This window comes from Pteropus vampyrus, unplaced genomic scaffold (genome assembly GCF_000151845.1).
Source record: "Pteropus vampyrus isolate Shadow unplaced genomic scaffold, Pvam_2.0 Scaffold11, whole genome shotgun sequence".
Lineage (NCBI taxonomy): Eukaryota > Metazoa > Chordata > Mammalia > Chiroptera > Pteropodidae > Pteropus > Pteropus vampyrus.
In genome coordinates, this window is record NW_011888792.1 from 17,169,509 (window position 1) to 17,174,410 (window position 4,902).

Sequence of the window (4,902 nt, forward strand, 5' to 3'; positions counted from 1 at the left end):
ACGACAATCTAATAGGTTTTCCTTTATAAGTTACTGTTTTCTTCTCCCTGGCTGCCCTGAGAATTCTGTCTTTGTCATTGATTTTTGATAATTTTAATACAATGTGTCTTGGTGAAGGCCTTTTTATTTTAGATAAGTGGGTGTTCTGTTGACTTCTTGAATTCCAAGCTCCAGCTTATTCTTTAGATTTGGGAAATTCTCATCAACTATTTGTCTGAAAATGCTTTCTAGTCCCTGCTCCTTTTCCTCTTCTTTGATAATGCCCATTATACGTATGTTTCCTCTCCTGATGGTATCAGCTAGTTCCTGTATTTCTCTTCCATTATCTTTCATTCTTTGGCTTCTCTCTTCTTCCTTCTGATTTATTTCTAGATTTCTGTCTTTGATATTACTGATCCTTTCCTTCATTTGGTCGACTCTATTTCCCAAGCTTGGTATTTAATTTTTCAACTCTTGCAGTGTGTTTTCTATCCAGAAGATCTATTCTGTTCTGTTTGAGGGTTTCAATTTTTTTTGCTAAAGAACTCATTCTGCTCATCTAGTTGTTTTTTCAATTCCTGAAATTGTTGATATGACTCGTTTTGGAACTCATTGAGTTTTTTCAGAAGTGCCATTCTGAATTCTCTGTCATTTAAGTTGCATATTTCTATGTCTGTAAGCTTATTTTCTGGAGATTTTTCTCTTTTTTTTTCTAAGATGCCTTGTCACTTTGGTTGTTCATGGTGTTTAATGGACTATTTCTCCCCCTGAGCATTAATGGAAATGAATTCCACTTTTTTTCCAAAAAGAAGATTTATTATATAAAGATCTCTCTTTAGCCTTTTGCAAAGAAGGTGCTTATCTTTTGGTTTCCAGTAAGTGGCATCTAAGCCTCTTGGATCTCTCCTTTATATAAAGCCTTAATAATGCCTTTTTTTCCCTTGTAGATGTTTAATCTTGCACTCTATCCTCAGTCTCAGTGTTAGTGACAGCTTTGGTAGCATTTGCTCAGATTCCCTTGGGGCTCCATAGTGATCGGTCCCAGAAGGTATGGGTTGAGGGTCTTTTAGGGTGGATTGGCGGCTGTGGCTCAGCCTTAGTTTTGCAACCACGACCAGTAAAAATCAACTGTTGTTTCTCTGCTGACCTGCTTCTCTGCTTTCTGCTCTGATGACTGGGCCCTGCCGCTGGCTGCATGGAACTCACAGCTTTACCAGGCAGAGCTTTTCAGGGAACTCACCACATCTTCTCTCCTCCTCCTCCTACAGGGTGGCTATGAGAGACATCTTCTTTATTTCTCCCAGTTCACTGCCCGACACCTGGAGTTCTGACCTATGGTAGCTCTTATGCGCAGATCCCATGCTCGGATGTGCTGGTGTGCAGTTTGGGTGTTTTTTGTTGAGTTTTACATGTTCAGCTTATTGTTTCGAGGGGAGAGATCGGGGGACATCTCTCACTCCACCATATTTCCTATCCAAAATCCAGTGATATTTACTTTCAATTATTTGAGCTCTTCACTGGCATGGCCATAAACTAGACCCTGTCATTACCAATATCTGCTACCCCTCCAGCTGATCAATTTTGTAAATCTCATTTGCTCATTACTTCCTAATGTGTGAACTCTTTTCCTCTGGTACTACAAATTCTCACTGTACTTCCTATTCATTGTTTATATCAAGCTTCCTGAAAGTTCCTCCTTTTTCCCCTTCTCTCTCTCTCTCCCTCTCTCCCTCTCACTCTTCCTATTTTAAAAATTTACCTTATCTTCCTTACAATGTCTTCTAGTCTCATGGTATTAAATACATGTACTATATGCTGATGATATCCAAGTTAATATTTATAGCCCCCTTCTCTCTCTCAAATGTCAGATTTACACTGAAAAATAAGCCAAGAAGGATAGAAATCTCTGCCTATTATTTTTCTTTGGTGATATGGTAGTTCTTTAATAAATTCTTGTTCAATATGTTTAATATGTAAAATTACACTGTACTACAGCCACACAGGTAATAAAAAGATACACACCTTAATGAAGTGATTTTATGTAGTAGCATTGTTTATACCTTGTAAGGGTTCACAAAATCAAAGATTTAGCTACTTCGTTTTCATTTAATTAAATAATAAAAGTCATAAATCATCCTGGGTAATTTTGCTATAAGAAAAGAGAACTCATAAACAGATACTAGATAACAAGATCTGAAAAAACTAGTGACTAATTTATTTGGTAATGTTAGGTATGTTTATATTAATTTATTGTTTGATAATCATATGAAACATGAATATAATAATTCCTAGGGTATGAAAAAGTTTGGTAAAACGTTTATTGACAGTATATTGACAAAGTAAAATAGGTATTTAACATATTATGTTTGTTCAGATTATTTTTTTAAGTATATTGGAAAAGAATAACTTGCATACCCTTATTCTCAAGTGAAATGCTTCACCAAAACTTGTAAAATATAAGGATGTTTTAACATGTGCAATTTTGCCTCAACTTAAAAAGGTTCTGGACTATAATGACTGGTTTGGTCCCAGCTTGTTATATGATAGAGATGAGTGCAAGAAAATTGGCCTGGATATTCTGTAAGAACCCTTTGTTGTTTCATTGTGATTTAGGAAATCGTTGAGCTTTGTATCACTTTGAACAGACTGTCATTCTTCCTAACAGTGCATGAACAGGAATAATGATTTATAATAAGTGGGCCATTCTTTAATAAAAGATTTTTCAGATGGGGCTAGGGTAGAGAGCTCTGCTTCACTGAAGCAATCATAACTGTCCTTGGATGTCCTCAGTATTCAACTCAGAGTCTCAGTAGAGAAAGCAGAGGAATTACATTTATCAAATTTCAATTTTTTATCTCTTTCCTGTTAAGCAAGGCAGCAAAGTATTATTAACTCTCCAGTATCACTTGTTAAGCAGCTTATGGTATATCTCTGTGGAAAAGGAAGTTTCTAGCCTGATATTCCTAAACTTGCATTTATGCACATAATTTCTAATACCAAATTAATAACTTTTCAACATCTCTAGCTTTGCTTTCCTATATATGTGACAACTAAAGGGGCTAAGATGAAATATAAGACCATATACTGAATAGGTTTTATATACTAAGGTAAAATAATAACAGAACTTGAAAAACAGAAAATATTTAAAAATTAAAATATTAATTCTACCAATATTAAACTTTTGTAATGTATAAATTTACTTATATAATTTCTAAAGTATTATAATTATAAATTTACAAGATTTTTCTCTATTCATCTTTAGACACGTTCAACATTTTTTAAAAGCTTAGAACTAGATTCTTCCCATTTTCTTCTTATCTTTGTTCTTTTGAAATTTTTGTATTTCTTCAGAAGAATCAGGAATGCTGTATTCAGAGAAGTTACATTTCTGAAGTAGAACTAATTAACAAGTGCAAGAGTCAGTATTAGAACTCAAAGAGAGTAGAGTCATTCATTTTACTACCTGGTCATGCAGCTTTCTTCTTTGACACCTTTAGAAGAAGTTATTCTTAACTTTTTAGAGGAATTAACACACCAGACTGAGATAGGGGATATCTCTGCTTATCTTTATAAAGCAATATATTTTCAATTGCTACTTGGTTTACTTGGCTTTTTCTTCATTTACGATATATTTTATTTTTTATTTTCATGTGATTTTGACATCCTAATAATTTTGCATGTTACTAATTTAAACTTTACAGAAGTAGTTTATTGTGACTAATGAAACAAAGGTATATTTTAAAAAATTAATACTCCATACTCCACACTTCCACTAATGATCTCCTGATGTGTCAAAGGTCAACAGCTCTTGTGTAACCTTCAAAAATTTCTCCAGCTGACAAATCATACACAAACATAGGTAATTTAGTCATAGTTTATGCATTTCTTTGAATCTGATTTTTTCAGTTAGCATTATGAATGGATATTTCTTTAGTTAAATAGCTTCAGATAATTGTATGTTATTCATTTATTGAAATCTCTTCAACTATAGTCCGTATGGTGTAAATCCAGATTGTTTTGAGGTTTTTGCCAATGTAATAACTCCAGGAGTAAATGTTGCTGTACGTATACTTTTGTATGTTGATGACTTGTTTCTAAAATAGAGATTTCCACATATATACCATTATTAACTGAAAAGGTGAATACCTTTAATGTTAATGTATATTGTCAGGTTATTTTCAATTTAGAAAAGTTAAGAGGAACATAAGTCTCACCAGTCATATGTGGAGGTGTCTACGTTTGACATCCTCAAAAAGCATATAAGTTTTTACTTTTATTCACACTTATGTTTTTTCTGGGCTAATTTTAAAAAAGTGGTTTTTTACTCTCTTATTTTACTTACTACAAATGAAATACAATATTGTCTGCATCCTTATTACAATATTTATTTGCCTTTTTATAAATTTTCTAATATATAGTTTACCTGATTTTGTTAGATTTTTTTATATTTTCACCAGTTTAAAAGTTTTTTGTATACTAGCGATATTAGCTGTATTTTGTTATGTATGTTGCAAATAGTTTTTGCATTCTATTTTTGACCCATTATTGTCATGATACATGACTATACACATATACTATATGTATACTATACTATATTTTATATACTATAGATATAAAAACATTATTTTATCATGCTAAGAGAAATAAGTCAGACAGAAAAATCTGAGAACCATAAGATTTCACTCATGTGAGGGATATAAACTGAAAGCAACAAACGAACAAGACAAACAGAGACTCATGGACACAGATAACAGTTTAGTGTTTACCAGAGGAAAGCTGGGGAGGGGAGAGGTAGGTAAGGGTAAAGGAAGTCAAATATCAAGTGATGGAAAGAAACAACTTTAGTTGGTGAACACAAAATGCAATATACATGTGATGTATTATTGAACTATACACTTGAAACCTATATAATTTTATTAACCA